We start from the raw sequence: 21565 nt of genomic DNA on the forward strand, positions 1-21565 counted from the left end.
TTTTTGTTGTGGTTGTTGTTTTAACACTGGAGGAGACAAGATTTATTTACATGGCTAAGTTTTAATGTCTCCTCAATACGAAGACACCTTTGTTAACAAGGTTAAGTGCATGTTAAATCTTAGGCCTGAATACTCATGAATTGGAGGAATCTGGGGAAGAGTCTCAGATCAGCCTTCACCGCTGAGTTTCTGGAACACCAGAGTAAGGGAGTTTCACCTGGGTCACCTCTGTAGAAAGAGACCTCTACTCAACGAATTCCAAGGCAGGGCCTATTTACACTGGACAGCTTTCCTGAAGCATGGTCTTGCTATCCTTATTGTAGTACAAAAAAGACTAGATGGTCACCATTGTTCATGAAGAAGTACCCTTTGCTCCCCCAATTTTAGAGAGAAGATCCCTGCCTTCTTCTTAAATATCTCTAGATCAAGAGATTTGATCATTTTCCCTGAATTCTTAAAACTGTTTAAATTCCTTGGCTCTGTCCTACATCCTTTTGTCTACCTTGAAGTCCCTGTCATCTAAGGTTTATTCGTTTCACTGGAGATGAACAATAGCTGGCATTTTTGTAATATAAAAGAGCCTTGAAGTCATGTTACATTTCAGTCAAGTGCTAAATAAAAACTAGGGGTCCCATCTCCTGTCCCAGCATTATAGTTATGATTTAGAAATCGACAGATTTAAACAGTGAAAGATTTTCAAATCAAGGCAAGAGAAATCTGATATACAGTCTCCACATGGCTTGCTCCTGGGCCCCTGTTTTATATTTAAAACTTGACTTTTTTGTGTGAATTATGACTCTAGGTGCTTTAAGCAGAATATCATCCAAAATAATTCAAACAATCTCTCTTTTAGGGTGCTGCAACATTACCATCCCAGGAAGAAGTGGGTTTGCATTTTATGATTTACATTAAATTGTTTATCTGAACCTTTCACAAGGCACCCTGGTACTAGACAGGCCTCTTCTAGGAAACAGGACATATTTAGGCATGAGGTTTACTCTGCTTTTATCTCAACATGGAACACCTTGCGAAGTAATAAGCTTTTTGAGGGGGTGCATTTCCCCTTTATTCTCTCATCACATCTCTGTTCACTTACATAGAATCAGAAATATAGTTTTACTAAACAGTCATGAAATATTTGGGCTAGGCACTGTGAGAAACTGGGCACAGCAGTGAACGAAATGCACAGCACCCCTTCCAACATGTGGTCTACAGTCCATGAGGGCAGATGGACATGAAAAAAACAGATGATTATAATCTGTTTGTGATAATCAGGCCAAAATCTACGAGAACATCCTTATAAGAATCTTATCATTATGTGTAGAACAGAAAAAAATTCAAGTAATTGTCAGCAATGTTTATGCCGAAATGTAAAGCCCTAATTGCTGATAGCATCTGTCTCACAACCGAATTCCTTGAGAGCATATTTGGTTCTGGAGGCCTCCCTAAGAGACCTCTTCAGGGAGGTTCAGGCTTTCTCTATGGTTCCCAGTTCGACCACAAAACCAAACACAGAAATAAAGTAATTAGGGAGACCCAGCTTGGGCTCTGGTATCAGAGAAGGATGCTGGTTCTCAGGGAAGGGTGGCTTTGAAGAAATAGGCTTCTCACTGAGATTCCTCCAAACATGTCTGAGAATTTCAAGTTGACTTTCAAAGGCTAGAACTTTATAATAATTATGTGGATGGAACGTTCACGAAAAGGAAAACTGAGATGCAGCAAGAATAACGTAAACCTGGAAGACCTCAAATGGAGACTCATTCGAAGGTCAAGCTCAAGCAGTTAGTGATTTCTGAAAGTCTAAGGGGGAAGGGAACAGATATGATTTTAGCCTGAACCATCCCTAAAAGCTGTGAATGCGGAAGGTGTCTTTTAACAAGAAGGTCAATGAGACTGGATTGGGACAAACAGGGAAAGATAGCTGCTTCTTTGAGTAATGGAAGCTAAGAGCTAAGCTAGAAGGAAAAGAAAATTACTTAACTTCATGAAAAGCATTGGGTAGTAGTGTTGATGACACGGATGACGCATGGAGCCTGCAGAAGGCCGTTTCAGTGTCTATAAAATGGGATGGGGGACTAAAGGAGGAGGAAAAACTTTTGATGTGATGGGTTTGATCTTGTTTTCAAACAAACTGAAAGCAAAAGAAAGGAAGCCTTGGGGTCCACTGAGCTGAAACTACAGAGACTACTTACTACAGGCAGAATTTTAAAATATCATATTGGGACTAACAGGGAAGCTTACGCCTATCGGCCTGTCCTGCCCTGGGGAAGTGAATAATTATCATTCCTAGGTAAAAGGGGAGAAGTCAGAAAAATAAGAGAGATGATTTAACTGATGACCTCAAAGTTTTCATAAGAAAAATGAAAGTCCCAGTTTTAATCTCAGCAGAAAACAGAGATCTAGAGAGAAGGATAATTGGAGTGGGGATGATTTTATTCCATCCTTGAAGAAACAAAAATAGCTCCTCTGCCTAACTCTTCCTAAAGGTTGCAACAACCTCACTCTGCTGGAGGACAAGTATGGGACTGAAGCTTTCAGTCTGCCCTCTTAGTGGGATCTTACTATTGGAAACTTATGTCCTCAATTCCTACCTTCCAATTTCTATTTATAGAACATTAAGGTTGGCATAACTGGTCATTAAAACAGCCAACATTTGGCTGGGTGCGGTGGCTCACATCTGTAATCCCAGCACTTTGGGAGGCCAAGGCGGGTGGATCGCTTGAGGGCAGGAGTTCAAGACCAGCCTGGCCAATGTGGCGAAACCCCGTCTCTACTAAAAATACAAAAAATTATGGCCTGGTGCAGTGGCCCATGCCTGTAATCCCAGCACTTTGGGAGGTCGAGGCGAGTGGATCACCTGAGGTCAGTAGTTCGAGCCCAGCCTGGTCAAAATGGCAAAACCCTGTCTCTACTAAAAATACAAAAAATAATAATAATAATTAGCCAAGTGTGGTGGCTTGCATCTGTAATCCCAGCTACTCGGGAGGCTAAGGCAGAAGAATCGCTTGAACCCGGGAGGCAGAAGTGGCAGTGAGATGAGATGGCGCCACTGCACTCCAGTCTAGGGGACAGAGCAAGACTTCATCTCAAAAAAAAAAAAAAAAAAATTAGCTGAGGGTGTTGGCATGCGCCTGTAGTCCCAGCTATTCAGGAGGCTGAGGCACAAGAATCTCTTGAGCCTGGAAGGTGGAGGTTGCAGTGAGCCATGATTGCACCACTGCACTCCAGGCTGAGCAACAGAGTGAGAGTCTGCCTTAAAAAAAAAAAAAAAAAAACCAACATTCATCATTGGGCACTCTGCCAAGGGTTTTATACACATAACCACATCTAATCCTGAAAACCTCCCTGAGAAGTTATTACTATTACCATTAGTTCCATTTCCTAGATGGAGAAACTGAAAGTTGGAGAAGTCACTGTTCAGTAGGTGAAGTGAATGGTGCAGAAACCTGGACTAATAGGAATGAGTGGCTCAGGTAATAAGAACAGAGAGAAGGACAACAGACTGTGCTGCAAGGAAGATTCACCTTTTATTTTTGTGTGTACCTATATGTGCAAAACACAGGCCTAGAATTATATAACTGTTGACAGTATTAACAAAAAGAAAAGCATTTTGCAAAATATGGAAGACATATGCCTGATATACAAACCTGAGTAACAATGGAACTCATTGTGCCTTACGAAAGCTAATCAATAAAACCACAGCTAGGGAGCATTTTGGCTCTCTAAACTGGAACAGCTGGATTTATATAAGGACCGTTGCTTCAGGTTCTAAGCTTGTAAAGTTAAGAACCAAAGTCCTTTTTATAAATTCAGTGATTGCACTTGGCAAAACACTGTAGACCCAAAGATTCATTTTAAATTAAAATATATGTGGCATAAAGCATCAGGTTACTACTGGGAGCCTGTTGTTTCAAAAACGAAATTTAAAATGGAGAGAAAGCACAGGAATGTAGTGGGGTTATTTATTTTCTGAAAGACATTCAGTCGCCCAGTGCATTGGCTCATGCCTGTAGTTCTAGCGCTTGGCAGGAGGACCACTTGAGGCCAGGAGTTTGAAACCAGCTTGGACAACATAGCAAGATCCTGTCTCTACAAAAAAAGAAAATTAGAGGTTAAAAAACATTCAAAAATTCAAAAAGTTGTCAGGAGTCTAAAAGTTCTCCAAAGCTGCCTCCAAAACCAATCTGTGCTGGCCCCACGGATCAGGCAGAATCTACAGCTCCCTCAGTGGTCAAACCATCTTTGTTCTTGGTCTCTGGGCCCAGCTCTCTCCTCCTATAGGGTAGTAGTTTCATCCCAGCTACTTTAAATTTTCTTCCCCAAAAAAATTTAAATAAAAATTTTAGGCCAGGCACAGTGGCTCACACCTGTAATCCCAGCACTTTGGGAGGCCAGGCGAGCGGATCACGAGATCAGGAGATGGAGACCATCCTGGCTAATATGGTGACACCCTGTCTCTACTAAAAATACAAAACAGTAGCCGGGCGTGGTGGCAGGCGCCTGTAATCCCAGCTACTTGGGAGCCTGAGGCAGGGGAATCACTTGAACCCGGGAGGCAGATGGAGAATGCAGTGAGCCAAGATGGCACCACTGCGCCACTGCACCCTGGCCTGGCAACAGAGTGCGACTCTGTCTCAAAAAAAAAGAAAAGGAAAAAGAAAAAGAAAAGGAAAGGAAAATTTTTAGACAAAGGAACTAGTTGCACTGAACTGGAAAATCATATTTCCTCATTTAGGGTATAATGATAATGGTGATAAATGTTTCTAAGTTTGTCCAGAAATAAGACAAAAAAAGCAATAGGACTTGGTTTGGAACTCTGACATGCTAACATACTCCTGTTTCACCTCCTGTACTAAGCTGTCTGTTGGACTTTTTTAAAAATATATTTAAAGTGGGCCAGGCACGGTGGCTCAAGGCTGTAATCCCAGCACTTTGGGAGGCTGATGGGGCCAGATCACTTGAGGTCAGGAGTTCAAGCCCAGCCTGGCCAACATGATGAAACCCTGTCTCTACTAAAAATACAAAATTAGCTCGTGTGATGGTGCATGCCTGTAATACCAGCTACTCAGGAGGCTGAGGCAGGAGAATCACGTGAACCCAGGAGGCAGAGGTTGCAGAGAGCTGAGATCGCACCACTGCACAACAGCCTGGACAATAGAGTGAGACTCTGTCTCAAAAAAATAAAAAATAAAAATATTTAAAGTGAATTTGCACATCACTTCATGGCAGCATTTTTTTAAAAAGGTAGGGGGGATATAACCTAATTAAACCATGAATTCCCAGAAACCTTCCCAAACTAGTTAGTTTTACACAACTGCAGTCAGCCTGCAGCCTTTTTCCAAACCATGGATCTGAATGTGATTAAGCAATGTAAGAAACCACCACCAACCAGACCCACACAGCAGAAACTTAGTTAAAAGCTGGATGTTAGTATCTTCCCCCAAAATCTTCCCCAAAATCTGTAGCTTATTTGATCATGTGAAAAATTAAGTAGCACACTGATACTAATTAACCAACCTACCTGACTTCTGAACTTATCCAAGAAGCAAATAAGCGTCATCTCCTTCATTTCTCATGGGAGGAAAAGAGCAAAGGCGCTGTTGACTCTGAGCAACCAGATATATGCTAGTGCAGACTGTATTTCAGTCTCACGTGCAGGAGAGGTGGAAATGAGGATGGTTACGAAAAATACATTTGAAACCTCATTTGTCCTCAACAACAACCCTGTGAGGTATGCAGGACAGGTAATAATAACAATAAACAGGTAAGAATGAGAAGCAAAAAGACACAAAGAAGTGATGCCACTTTCCCAAAGTCACAGCCAGGTAACAGGGGAACAACACACAAAATAGTGCCATGCCTTCTAAAGAATTACAGTGCGTTGGTTCACATCTTAATCCCAGCACTTTGGGAGGCTAAGGAGGGAGGAGCTTTTGAGCCAGGAGTTCAAGATCAGCCTGAGCAACATAGTGAGACCTTGTCTCTCCAAATTTTTTCAACTAACTGGGCAAGGTGATGCACACTTGTAGTTCCAGCTACATGAGTAGGTGAGGCAGGAATATCCCTTGAGCCCAGGAGTTTGTGGTTGCAGTAAGCTATGATCACACCACTGCACTCCAGCCAGGGTGACAGAAAGATCTCTCTTTGAGACCTCTTTTTAGAACTTGTCTCAAAAAAAAAAAAAAAAAAAAAAAAAAGCAATGACAGTAAAATGACTTTTAGATATTGCCTACTCAGGGGAAATTTATTAAGAGAAAACCAACATCTCTTCAAACTTCCAGCTGGGTGCAGTAGCTCAAGCCTGTAATCCCAGCATTTTGGGAGGCTGAGGTGGGTGGATCACTTGAGGTCAGGAGTTTGAGACCAGCCTGGAGAACATGGTGAAACCCTGTCTCTACTAAAAATACAAAAATTAGCCAGGCATGGTGGTGGGCGCCTATAATCCCAGCTACTCTGGAGGCTGAGGCAGGATAATCGCTTGAACTCAGCAGGCAGAGGTTACTGTGAGCTGAGATCACGCCATTGCACTCCAGCCTGGGTGACAGAGCGAGACTCCATCTCAAATAAAAAAACAAACTTCCATAGATAATTTTTTCTTAATCTTTTCATTTAGGTATAAAATATATTCAGTAATGGACAAAATGTATACTATTCTTAAGTGTATATGGGTTGATGAATTTTTACATATATATACACACATATGCATGTACACACATGCACACATACATTCACCAATGTAACCACTGTTAAGATGCAAAACATGGTAGGCCCGGCGCGGTGGCTCAAGCCTGTAATTCCAGCACTTTGGGAGGCCGAGACGGGCGGATCACGAGGTCAGGAGATCGAGACCATCCTGGCTAACACGGTGAAACCCTGTCTCTACTAAAAAATACAAAAAACTAGCCGGGCGAGGTGGCGGGCGCCTGTAGTCCCAGCTACTCGGGAGGCTGAGGCAGGAGAATGGCGTAAACCCGGGAGGCGGAGCTTGCAGTGAGCCGAGATCCGGCCACTGCACTCCAGCCTGGGTGACAGAGCGAGACTCCATGAAAGAAGGGAAGGGAAGGGAAGGGAAGGGAAGGGAAGGGAAGGGAAGGGAAGGGAAGGGAAGGAAGGGAAGGGAAGGGAAGGGGAGGGAAGGGGAGGGGAAGGGGAGGGGAAGGGGAGGGGAAGGGGAGGGGAAGGGGAGGGGAGGAAGGGAGGGGAGGGGAAGGGAGGGGGGAAGGGAGGGGAGGGGAAGGGGAGGAAAGAAAGGAAAGAAAGAAAGAATGAAAGGGAGGGAGGAAGGAAGGAAAGGAGGGAGGGAAGGGAAGGAGGGGGGAAGGGGAGGGGGAAGGGGAGGGGGAGGGGGAGGGAAGGGGAGGGGAAGGGGAGGGGAGGGGGAGGGGAGGGAGGGGAGGGGAGGGGGAGGGAGGGGAGGGGAAGGGGAAAGAAAGGAAGAAAGAAAGAATGAAAGGGAGGGAGGGAGGAAGGAAGGAAAGGAGGGAGGGAAGGGAAGGAAGGGGAGGGGAAGGGAGGGGAGGGGAAGGGAGGGGAGGGGAGGGGAGGGGAGGGGAAGGGAGGGGAGGGGAGGGGAGGGGAGGGGGAAAACATTTCCGTCATTCTCATACCTGTACCAAGTCAATCCCTGCCCCAGAGATAACTACTATTCTGTCTGACTTTTCTCACCATGTAGGATGTACTCCTGGGCTCAAGTGTTCCTCCCACCTCGGCCTCTCAAAGGGCTGGGATTACAGGCATGAGCCACCACACCTACCCAGTATCTGTGAGATGTATCTGTGTGCATCAATAGCTTCATTTTGCAATATATGACATTTCATTTATGTTTTTTCCTATTGATCAACATTTGAGCTGTTTCCAGTTTGCGGCTACTTTAAAGAAAGCTGCTATATGAACGTTTGTTTTTTTTTCCCCTGAGATGGAGTTTCACTCTTGTTGCCCAGGCTGGAGTGTAATGGCATGCAACCTCGGCTCACTGCAGCCTCTGGCTTCCAGGTTCAAGTGGTTCTCCTGCCTCAGTCTCCCGAGTAGCTGGGATTACAGGCACCCGCCACCACACCCAGCTAATTTTTTGTATTTTTGGTAGATACAGGGTTTCATCATGTTGGCCAGGCTGTTCTCGAACTCCTGGCCTCAGGTGATCCATCTGCCTCGGGCTCCCAAAGTGCTGGGATTACAGGCATGTGCCACCGTGCCTGGCCAACTATGAACATTCTTATACATGTCTTTTGGTGAGTTTTTTTCCATGGTATATACTTAGTATACTACAGAATTGCTAAGTTACAGAGTAGGTATGTCTACATCATTAAAGGATACTGCTAACAGTTTTCCAAAGGGGCTGTACCAATTTACACCCTCATCAGTGCTGTATGAGAGTTCCCATTGTTCCACATCTTTGCCAGCATTTGGCATTTATCAGTTCTTTCTAATTTGGCCTCTCTAGATGAGCATGAAGTGGTAGCTCATTGTATTTTATTTTGCATTTCTATGATGACTAATGATGTTGAGCCCTTTTTCACTTCTTAGCCATTTGTGTGAAAGATTGTTCAAGTTCTTTGCCCATTTTGAAAATCAGCTTATGAGTCATTTTAAAAGTCTTTGACAATCTGTGACTTGATGGAAAAAATTCTGAATTTTAATGAAGTCCAATCTAACAATTTTTTTCTTATATGGTTATGGTTGGCTATTTCCTATGGTGTCTTCTAAAATACTAGTTCTCGACTTTTTTAGTCTCAGGATCCATTTATATTCTTAAACACTTTTGAGGAACCCAAAGAGTTTTTGTTTATGTGGGTTGACCTGTCAATATTTAGCATATTAGAAATAAAAATAGAAAATTTACAAATATTTATTAATACATTTAAAGATAATAAACTCATTACATAATACAAATAACATTTTATGGAAAATAACTACATTTTTCCAAACAAACAAAAATTGTGAGAACGTTGATACCGTTTTACATTTCTATAATCTGTTTAATGTCTGACTTGATAGACAATAGCTGAATTCCTGTATGGGTTTCTGCATTCACTTTGCTGCAGTATGTGTTTTGCTTGAAGTACTGTCAAGTATCACTTAACGATGGTGATACATTCTGAAAAATGTGTCATTAGGGGATTTTGCTGTTATGCCAACATCATGGAGTGTACTTACACAAACCTTCATGGTACAGCCTACTAGGCACCTAGGCTACAAACTTGTATAGGATGCTACTGTACTGAATACTATAGACAACTGTAACACAATGGTAAGTATTTGGGTATCTAAACATATGTAAACATAGAAAAAGTACAGTAAAAATATGGTATAAAATATTTTTAAAATGGTACACCTATACATAGGGCACTTACCATGAACAGAGCTTGCAGGACTGGAAGTTGTTCTGGATGAGTCAATGAGCGAGTGGTCAGTGAATGGGAAGGCCTAGGACATTATTCTGCATTAAACTTTATAAACACTGTACACTTAGGCTACACTAAATTTATTTTCTAAACAAATATTTTTCTTCAATAAATGAAACAACTTACTATTACATTTTTACTCTTAAACTTTTTAATTTTTTAACTTTTTTACTCTTTTGTAATAACAGCTTCAAACACAAACACATTGTAAAGTTGTACAAAAATATTTTCTTTCTTTCTATCTTTATTCTACACTTTTTTCTATTTTTAAACTTTTTTATTTTTTATTTTCTTTTTTGAATTTGAATAAGTGTCAGTAATTTTTTATTTTCTTACTTTTTAAACATTTTGTAAAAAACTAAGACACAAACATACACATTAGCCTAGGGTCAGGACAGTCAATATCACTGTCTTCTGCCTCTCCATCTTGTCCCACTAGAAGGTCTCCACGGGCAAACACACAGGGAGCTGTCATCTCCTATGACAACAATGCCTTCTGGAATACCTCCTGAAGGACCTGTCTGAGGCTGTTTCCCAGTTAACTTTTTAAAAAAATAAGTAGAAAGGGTACACTCTACAATAACAATAAAACTATGGTATAGTAAATACATAAACCAGTAATATAGTCATTTATTATCATTATCAAGTATTGACTACTGTATATAATTTTATTGCTGTACTTGTATGTGACTAGTAGCACAGTAAGTTTGTTTACACCAACATCACCACAAACACATAAATAATGCCTTGTGCTAGGGCGTTATGATGGCTATCATGTCACTAGGCGATAAGAACTTTTCAACTCCATTATACCTCATGGAACGAACGTCACGTATATTCAGTCATTGAGCAAAATGTCCTCATACAGCACATAACTATGTATGAAGAAAATCTAAACTCAAACTAAAATATGTAGTTGAAAAGGGAAGAACATTTTAGTAGCCTTTTTAGATAATTGTGGGTATTTTTCTCCAATACTATACCAAAACTCAACAAATGGTAGCTCCCCAAAATTGGTTGCAATGGCATTTGAAACCATATCAGTAAACTTTTCATGTTGTGTTACACTGAAATTCATTGGTCTATTTTGCACTTGAATGGATTTTTTTTACTCACGCATGGTTTTGTAACAGCATGACTTGGCCATTTGGAAAATACTGGTTCACTGAATTATACAAACCTTCCAAACACTGACACATTTCATTATACAATTATTAATAAATACATATACAATTCATTAATGTCACCACTCATCTCATCAGAGAAGTCTTAGTGGGAACCTGTCAAGCTCACAGTGGCAAATACTGTGATGGGCTCGTTTCATTCATTTTTGAGAAAATGTCTGTCAAATACTCAAGTCTAAATAACCATAGATTTTAGCCATTCTTTTTTTTTTTTTTTTTTTTTTTTTTTTTTTTTTTTTTTTTTGAGGTGGAGTCTCACTCTGTTACCCAGGCTAGAATGCAGTGGCACAATCTTTGGTCACTGCAGCTTCTGCCTCCTGGGTTCAGGCGATTCGTGTGCCTCAGCCTCCTGAGTAGCTGGGACTGCAGGTGCATGCCACCCCCAGCTAATTTTTGTATTTTTAGTAGAGACAGGTTTTGCCATGTTGGCCAGGCTGGTCTTGAACTCCTGGCCACAAGTGATCCACCCACACCAGACTTCCAAAGTGCTGGGAATACAGGTGTGAGCCACCACGCCCATCAGCCATTCTTTCCACTAAAAATAGCAATCTATGAAACAGTATTCCATTTAAAAAGCCACTATTTTCTCCCACGATTCAAACAATTTCCCCAGTGCTTTCCCTTGAGCTAACTGCTATACTTTGGTTTGCAACAGAAGTATTTTATGTTTGCTTTCCATGTGGTCCCAGAATACCAAATACTAATGTAATGTTTAAAGATAATATTAAAAGGAAGTGTACTCAAGGGTCAAATTTTAATAAAATTAATACATTTTATTGCTCCATCAAGGACATTCTAAGGTGAACTTTTTTTTACTATGAGTTTATGATGATCATTAGGACAGTCGTGATGCCATTGCCTTGATTCATGCTAGAGGATCAGCAATTTTACCCACCATTGCTTTTACACTGTAAGCACAAACATCGACACAATGTATAGGCATGCCACATCTTAGTACTAGCAAAAAAAAATACTTTTGACCTTATGGACTCCTGAAAAAGATTTCAGAAAACCCCGGAGATTCTGGGGGCCACATTTAAAAACCACTATTCTAGGATCTTTAGTGTTTTACCTTTCACAATTAGGTCTAGAATCCGTCTCAAATTAATTTTTATGTGTACTTTGAGGTAAGGGTTTAGTTTTCCCCCTCCCCCTACAGATATCCATTGGCATCAGCACAATTTATTGAAAAGACAATCTTTTACTCACTGAAATGCAATTGGCAGCTTTGTCATCAATCAATTGACTATATATGTGTAGTCTATTTCTGAAATTTCCGTTTCCTTCCATCAGTTTACCATCTATCATTGTGCCATTATCACACTGTTTTAATTACCAAGTTTTACACTAAATTTTTGGTAGTTTAAGTCTTCTAACTTTGTTCTTTAAGATGATCTGGGCTATTCTAGGATCTTTACATTTCTATAATTATTATATTAAATACTATAAAAATTTTAGAATCAGTTTGTCAATTTCCAACTCTCCTCAAAAAATATCTGCAGTGATTTAAGTTGCAATTGCATATCTCTATAGATACATCTGAATCTGAATGGCATTGCATCCTTTCTGCTTTTTTTTTTTTTTTTTTTTTTTTTTTTTTTTTTGAGACGGAGTGTCACTTCGCCGAGGCTGGAGTGCAGTGGTGCAATCTCGGCTCACCGCAAGCTCCGCCTCCTGGGTTCCCGCCATTCTCCTGCCTCAGCCTTCTGAGTAGCTGGGACCACAGGCGCCCGCCACCACGCCCGGCTAATTTTTTTTTTTTTTTTTTTTTTTTGTATTTTTAATAGAGACGGGGTTTCACTGCGTTAGCGAGGATGGTCTCGATCTCCTGGCCTCGTGATGCGCCGGCCTCGGCCTCCCAAAGTGCTCGGATTACAGGCGTGAGCCACTGCACTTGGCCCTTTCTGCTTCTTTTGAGCTCCTTTAATTTCTCCCAGCAACATTTTATAATTTTTGGTGGGTAGCTTTATTGCTTAGTAATACACTGGCAGGGAATACCACTAAAATGTTGAATAATTATCATTCTTGTCTTGTTTCTAACTTCAGGGGGATATCATTAAGTGTGACAGCTGTGGGGTTTTGGTTTTTTTTTTTTTTTTTTTTTTTTTTGTAGATGTGCTTTATCAGATTGAGAATGTTTCTCTTTCTATTTTGTTTAGAATTTTTGCCATAAATGGATGCTGAATTTTATTAACTGAGTTACTACATGATTTGTTCCTTTATTCTATTAATACGAGTTGAAAAATTGATTTTAAAGTGTTAAAACAACTTAGCTTTCCTGAAATAAACACCATATGATGATGATGTACTGTTCTTTTCCTATATCACTAGATTCAATTTGCTGACATTTTGTTTAGCATTCTCATGTTTATTCAGGATATTGACCTATAATTTTCTTTTACTGTAATGCAAGTTTTGATATTGAGGTCATGTTAACTTCCTAAAGCAAGTTTAGAAGTGTTCCATCTTTCTCTAGTTTGTGAATTTGAGTAGATTAGTGTTAATTCTTCCTTCGATATTTAGAGGAATTGATCCCTTAAATCACTTGAGCTTGAAATTTTCTTTGTAGGAAGGTTTTTTAAAAAACCAACTTTACTGAGATATAGTCCACCATAAAATTCACCCATCTAAAGCATACAATTCAACAGCTTTTAGTCGATTCACAGAGTTATGCAACATTACCATGATTAATTTTAAAACGTTTTCACCACCCCCAAAAGAAATCCCACACCCATTAGCAGTCATTCCTCATTGTCCTCCAAAGCCCCCAGCCCTAGATACCTACTAATCTACTTTCAGTCTCTATAGATTTGCCTATTCTGTACATGTCATAGAAATGGAATCCTATAATATGTAGTAGGAAGATTTGAAATAATAGATTCCATTTCATCAGTAGGTATAAGACTATAAAGATTTTCTATTTCTTCTTGTATCTACTTCGATAAGTTGCATTTTTCAATAATTTTGTCAATTTCCTCTAAGTTGTCAATATTATTGGCATAAAGTTGTAAATAATATTTTATGTTTTTAATTTCTGTATGTTTGTGATGTCCTCTTTTATATTCATGATATTGATCATTCATATTATCTTTTTTCCTGGTCAGTCCTTTTTTTTTTTTTTTTTTTTTTTTTTGAGACAGGGTCCCATTCTGTCACCCAGGCTGGAGTGCAGTTGCGCAATCTCAGCTCACTGCAATCTTCACTGCTCAGGGTCAAATGATTCTCCCACCTCAACCTCCCTGGTAGCTGCAACTACAGGAGTGCACCACCACACCTGGCTAATTTTTGTATTTTTTGTAGAGACAGGGTTTTGCCGTGCTAGAATTACAGGCGTGAGCCACCGCATCTGACCTCTTTTTTCTTTTTTAGCCTTTTCTAAGGATTGTTGATTCTCTCTGTGAGTTATCTACTTTCTATTTTATTGATTTCTGCTCTATTATACTTTTCCTTTGACTTACATTGGGCTTAATTTACTATTTTTCCAGCTTCTGGAGATGGAAAGTGAAATCACTGATTTTTTTCAAATTCTCTTTTTTTACATAGGCATTTAAAGCTATACATTTCCCTCAAATTAATGCTTTAGCTACATCACACAGGTCTCTCTCTCTCTCTCTCTGTCTCTCTGTCTCTCTGTCTCTCTTTCTCTTCCCCCTTATCTCCCCCGCACTCTACCCAAACATTACAAAGACTTCTTTCAGGTGGTGGGCTACCTCATCCAGGGACTTCTCACACTCTGTAAGTTTGTGTAGTCCTGAGTCAGGAATAAACGTTTCAATTACTTGTGGCCTCTGGTTCTTATGTAGTATGTTTGACATCCAACAGCTTTAAAGGGCTGGGAACAGCAGATCCATTAGCAAAGTCAGGTCATAATAACCTGATTTGACTATAGCCATATTAGCTTTCTTTTGATTAGCATTTATATATCTTACATATCTTTTTCCATCATTTTACTTTTAATGTTTCCTTATAATTAAGGTGGGTTTTTTGTGCTTTTTATAAACAACATAGAGCTGATTCTAATTTTTTTAATTCAGTCTATTTTTAAAATGTTAAATGGTCATTTCAATCTGTAACTACTGATATAGATAGTTGTAAGTCCATCATTTTGCTATTATTTTTCTATTTGTTCTGTTTTGTTTTATTCATTTTTTCTGACTTATTTGTGTCCTTAAATATTTAACTATTTGATTAAATACATTGAATAATCAAGTATTTTGTTATTCCCTTTTACCTTCTCTATTTTATCTTATCTATTAGCATTTCAGTTTTGCCATATTGTATTATTCTTTTGAAATTATAATACAGAACCTTGATTTATTACCATCTACCTTTAATTATCATTTTCTACAACTTCTCAGCAATAAAATATACACACCAGTTTTACTTCATTTATCTCTCACTTTGTCTTATTATTGTCATCTATTTTACTTCTGCATTTGCATAAGCCTTACAAGACATTGTTATTGTTTTAAATCTCAATATTCTTTTATATTTGCCAATAATTTACCCTTTCAAGCCCTCTTCACTTCTTTCACTTGGGATCATTTTCTGGCAAACCAAATAACTTCCTTTAAAATTTATTGTAGTGCTGGTCTACTGGTAAAACAAAATATTGCTCAATTTTTGTTTGTATGAATATGTGTTTCTCTTTTAGTTTTTAGGGAATTTTCATAATTTATAGAATTCCATGTTGGTAGGGCTTTCTTTTGTTTGTTTGTTTTGGGTTTTTTTGTTTTGTTTTGTTTTGTTTTTGTCCTTTAAAGATGCCATTCCACTGTCTCCTAGCTTCCACTACTTTTGTTATAAAGTCAGCAGTCCTATTGTTTCTTCTTTGAAGGCAATTGATCTTTATCATCCAGGTGCTTTCAAATTTTCTTCTTTTCTTTTTCCTTTTTTTGAGATGGAATCTCACTCTGTCACCCAAGCTGGACCAAGCAGCTGAGATTACAGGTGCCCATGACGATGCCTGGATAATTTCTGTATTTTTAGAGACAGGGTTTCACCATGTTGCCCAGGCTGGTCTCAAACTCCTGACCTCAAGTGATCTGCCTGCCTCGACCTCCCAAAGTCCTTTATCTTTAGAGTTCAGATGTTTGGTTATGATGAATAGGTATAACTTTCTTTACTATCCTACTGTGGGTTCACTAAACATCTAGAATCTATAGTTAATATATTTATCAGTTTTGAACATTTTCACCCATCAAATATTACTTCTGTCCAATTCTCTCTCCTCTCTGAGACTTTAGTGATACATAAGTTGGATATTTTGACAGTGCCCCACACATATCTTGCATTTTGATCACTCTTTTCTATTCCTTTTTCTCTCTGTGCTTTGGTTTGATTACCTATTGACTATATGTGTACTTTACTACAAATTTATTTAAGAATTTCCTGGCTGGGCGCAGTGGCTCACGCCTGTAATCCCAGCACTTTGGGAGGCCAAGGTGGGTGGATCACAAGGTCAGGAGATCAACATCATCCTGGCTAACACAGTGAAACCCCATCTCTACTAAAAATACAAAAAAATTAGCCAGCTGTGGTGGCAGGTGCCTGTAGTCCCAGCTACTCGGTAGGCTGAGGCAGAAGAATGGTGTGAACCTGGAAGGCAGAGCTTGCAGTGAGCTGAGATCACGCCACTGCACTCCAGCCTGGGCAACAGAGCAAGACTCCATCTCCATCTCAAAAAAAAAAAAAAAAAAAAGAATTTCCTAATTTCACTTTTCCAGCTCTAGATGTTCATTCTGTTCTTTTTTTCCATTATTTGTCAGGTTTACTGAAGTATTACTTACACACAAAATCCACCCAACAGAGTACAATTCTGTGACTTTTAACAACACAAGATATAGAACATCTCCCCCCATAATTTGTTCCTCTTTGTAGTCAACCCTTCCACCTTTCCCCAGCAACTACTGTTTTGTTTCATTTCTTTTTTTATAAATTGTAATTCTCTATTTTTATCCTATTTTAAATTTTTTCCATTTTAATATATTTTATAGTTATTTTAAAGCCATTGTCTGTGCATCTGGATCATCTGTGGGTCTACTTACACAATCTGCTTTTCTTTCTGCTTATTGGCCACATTTCCTAGATATTGGATACATTTTCTGGGGATTGTATATAAAAGAACGTTAGAGATTAAGGTTGATGGTATTTTCCACCAGAGAGGGTTCACGTTTTCTTTGTTAGGCAGAGAGTATTGAGCTGTATGAGAGCTGGGATGCAGCGTTAGATTCAGTTTGCCTCTGGTTTTAAATGTCTTGAGAATGACATCTGCTCCCTCTAGCAGGACTTTATTTCCTATGCTTCATGAAACTATGGGTGCTTTCACTCTGCCTTTTCAGCCCAGACTCATCCAACATCCCCAGGGGAAAAAGGACCAGAGATCTCAGCTTACATAGAAATGTAATTTCTCTCTGGAATTTTGTTCAGATCATTCTATTTGTAATTGCTGTTAATTCCAAAAACTAAACTATAACTTTTTAGATTAAATTTAAGCATAGTGTTTGCATCTTTATGATTTATGTCTTTCGTGGCATAATAGGGCTTCTTGTATAATCAAAATGTATGTTCCATCTATAACATCTGAATGGGAGGTGGTATGCAATAGTAGGAAGTTAGCCCTTCACAGTCAGAATACTAACTTTTAATCTGAAGTCCCAAGAAGGTAGGTCAAGGAAAATATTGTGAGCTTTCATTTTCTGGAGTACATGTGAGAATAAGTGGTGTCTAAGGTCCTCATTTAACTTTTTATTTTTATTTTATTTATTTTGAGATGGAATCTTGCTCTGTTGCCCAGGCTGGAGTGCAGTGGTACAATCTTGGCTCACTGCAACTTCTGCCTCCCAGGTTCAAGCAATTCTCCTGCCTCAGTCTCCAGAGTAGCTGGGATTACAGGTGTGTGCCACCACACCCAACTAATTTCTGTATTTCTAGTAGAGATGGGGTTTCACCATGTTGGACAGGCTGATCTCGAATCACTGACCTCAAGTGACCCACCCACCTTAGCCTCCCAAAGTGCTGGGATTACAGGTGTGAGCTACTGTGTCTGGCCATTTTACCTTTTAAAACTTTAGGATATATTTTAGACATTCACAGGACAAAGACTTCAGGCATAAATGAGATCAACACCTGAGCATCTGCTACCCAGTGCAATAGAAATTGACAATACTTTTTTTTTGTTGTTTTGTTTTGTTTTGTTTTGTTTTGTTTTGAGACGGAGTTTTGCTCTGTCGCCCAGGCTGGAGTGCAGTGGCCGGATCTCAGCTCACTGCAAGCTCCGCCTCCCGGGTTTACGCCATTCTCCTGCCTCAGCCTCCCAAGTAGCTGGGACTACAGGCGCCCGCCACCTCGCCCGGCTAGTTTTCTGTATTTTTTAGTAGAGACGGGGTTTCACCGTGTTAGCCAGGATGGTCTCGATCTCCTGACCTCGTGATCCGCCCGTCTCAGCCTCCCAAAGTGCTGGGATTACAGGCTTGAGCCACCGCACCCGGCCAACAATACTTTTGAAGTACTCCTCCCTCCTTGATATCATCCACCTTCATCCTTTTCTAAGAAGTAGCCATTATCCTGAATTTTGAGTTTATCATTTCCTTATCATTTTTACCACACCTGTAGGCTAGCCCAAACAATAAATTGTCTTGATGTATGGGCATTTAAACTTTACATCACTCTATACTGTACAAGTTCCCGTGCAATTGTTTTGCCTCCAGGCTTCATGCTTGTGAGTTTTGCTAAGTGATGTGGGTAGCTATCGGGAAAGACCTAACTTGTCTCACAGCTCTGTGCTTTAGTTTCCTCCACTATAAAATCAGCAGAGAGTTTAAAGCGGATCATCTTGAAATACTCTTCCAGATCTGAAACTCTGATTTTACTTTTTATGAGTATAGAGGTATACAGTTTGTTCTAATAATATAGTTCTGGTCATAATTATGATTTGAGGTCTGCTGGTTGATGAGGAACACAATCCCTATGGTAAATATGTCATGGCATTATTTTCAGATGTTATAGCAAAATTTAAAGATTATTTGAATAGAGTACTTCAGTGCAAGACAAGCCACTTCAATGCAGGTTTGAAGTGGCACATGCAATGAGCAGGGAAGACAGAATTTACAATGCAAAAATGCAAAGTTTATTTTCTTAAATAAAATACTATATTCATATCTATACAAATAATTATTACAACCATTAAAATGTTACATTTAACAATAAAAATTTCCAAACTTTAAACAAGAGGATGGTTCAGAATATTCACACCCTAATACAATGCATTTGTAAAAAGATGTCAAAATAAACAGGACCTATTCTTATTTACAACTGTAGGACAATCCTGATCATATTATACATATCTGCTCTGGATTCCATTACAAAACAAATTAGTTTCCATAAGAATTATAAACCAGGAAATTTACAGTAATAGGACACAGTGTGCAGCAGACACTGCTGCCATGGTAATAGATACAAATATTACACTATTGAAACCACTAAAATTAGTTATTTTCTGGTGACTGCCCTACAGTAAGCTTCTCACCCAGTGTATCTATAAATAATTTGTGAAGGTAATTATGTTCTCCTCAGATTTTCAACTTTAACCAAAGTGAAAATATATATATATATATATATGTATATATATTTATATAGCCTGCTGAAAGTGGAAGCGAATCTTTTCTTCACAGTAACACAACTGCAGCATCTTAACACTGTCTGGTCCCTTTCTTCTTGGAAGATCAACAGTTCAACTCCCCTTAATGGTTACCATTGTAGTCAAGCCCAGTACCTTAGTGACTTCACAGGTGAAAAATGATTTGAAGACTTCAGGGGTGGGAGCACAGAGAAGTCTCAGAAAACTGAAGGGATTTTGATACATCTAACTTTAAGTTCCTATGACATAGTATGGTGCTAGTATGGTGTATACACAACTGAGGGAAAAAATCAAAGATCATCTTTTTGAAAAATGTGTTAAACTACAAATAGTTATCTTCTGTCTTATGAAATCTCTAATGACAGGATTATGCAGTCATCCAAAATGCCCCAATTTGTATATCATGCCCAACATTTACAACCCAAGTTGGTTCAAGTTTATGAAGCATCTGACCACATACACGTGCCAGAAAAAGATTACAGTTGGTACAGTTTGTGTAAATCTAGAAATAAGGATGTTGAATGACCACCACATACAAGCTCTGAGTTTAACAGGAGTTTTGCTACTAACTAGTAAGTTTGGTTTTTTTGTTGTTGTTTTTTGCTTTTTTTTTTACAAATCAACATCAAAGATGGCTCAGAGAATGATAAGGCAACAGTGAGAAACATCAGCTGTACTTGTCGAGAAGGTGTCTGATTACACAGCATGTACCATCCCAGCTGGCCCTTTGCTATAACAGAGGAGTGGGCGAGTGATATGTTCCAACAGCTGGTCTAAAGACCAGAGGCACAGTTTCAGGTAAAGTGCAGGAACAGGGTAGAGGCTACAGGTGGAAAGATCTAGAAGCTCTGTGTCCAACAAGGTCCTCACGCTTCTTACCAGCGTGGACTGCCTCAATCTAAATTTGGTGTCCCCCCTCCACAGGCTCTAGTAGAAACCTACGCAGGAAGAATAGAATGCAGACAGAATATAGTTAAATCCAAAAAAGGCCCTTTTCTGTCAAATCCTGGGGAAAGAAAAATCGTAACGTTCAGCCAAAAAGGCATCTTGAGAAGAAACTAACTTCTGCCTTTAATTTGCATATAGGTATCATAAAATCATCACTCACAGATTAACTTCACTAGTTTGTCTGGTTGGCTATTACTGTTGCCCTCTGGATGTACACAGCCACAGGCACACTACCTCCAGGCAAAGGTAGCATTTATACAGACAACAGAATTACAAAAATGACTTCCAGGCTCCTCAAGATATCACTCCAAAGCTGTTTCATTTTGGCATCACCTTTGCCCTTTCACTCTTCCACAGGAAAAAACAAGGCCAACCAAACCAAGGGACAGAACCATATGGCACATCGAAATATTTTAAATCAATTCTGGCTAATTTTGTTTCAAGAAATTCTTGTTGCTCTTTAAGAGAATACGAGGCATGCTGGTTCCCAAAGCCAAGACCTGGGAATCCCTGATTTGGGAGTATGACTCACTACCACACGCTGATCCATACATGGTGGGCCCAATCAATGTTTCAAGGCAAAGGAGTAATCATCCTGCTAAGGAAATGACCAGCTTCCCTGAGCCCTATTTGACGTGGAGCAGATGGAAGAGCATAAGTGCCTACATATCAAAGGGAAGATAAAGCTAAGAAGATGCATATTAATGAGATTTTACCCTTTCTCAAAAATTTTTAATTTTACTCCCATTAAAACATGTTTCCACATTTTTTGGAGTATAAGTTTTAGCCTCTCCATGAAATGGCTAATGTTAGAAGGCAAGAGCAAGGCAAATAAATTATCTTTAAAATACTTATATCATTTTGTATTTTAAGAAGGCTAATTTTTAAAAGTTGATCTTTGTTGCAGTTCAGTATACCCCTGATATGTGACTGGAAAATGCTGCAAAAGAACAACCCCTCCTTTCTCTTTCCCCAGTTCTGATATGTTAAATTTTATGAAGCAAGACCATTGAGGAATTCCCACATCTTACCTAGAAAAAAGGTGCCATCTCTGGTACCCCAAAAGGTCTTACAATAAAAACAAAAATAAATTTCCTGAACTGGTATAAAACAACATATAAGCCATCCTAGAGCAACTTGTATTCAAAAAAAGAAAGAAAAAGAAAGAAAGAAAGAAAGACAAGAAAAAGAAAAGAAAGAAAGAAAGAAAGAAAGAAAGAAGAAAAGAAGAAGAAAGAAGAAAAAAAAGAAAGAAAGAAAGTCAAGAAAGAAAGAAAGAAAGAAAAAAGAATAAAAAAGAAAAAGAAAGAAACCAAGTAAGAAACCGGCCATGAAAAAGGAAAGAGGAGAAGGAAGAATACCCTCCAAACCATAAAGGAACCACTCAAACCTCA

Source organism: Rhinopithecus roxellana, chromosome 1 (assembly GCF_007565055.1).
Source record: "Rhinopithecus roxellana isolate Shanxi Qingling chromosome 1, ASM756505v1, whole genome shotgun sequence".
Classification (NCBI taxonomy): domain Eukaryota; kingdom Metazoa; phylum Chordata; class Mammalia; order Primates; family Cercopithecidae; genus Rhinopithecus; species Rhinopithecus roxellana.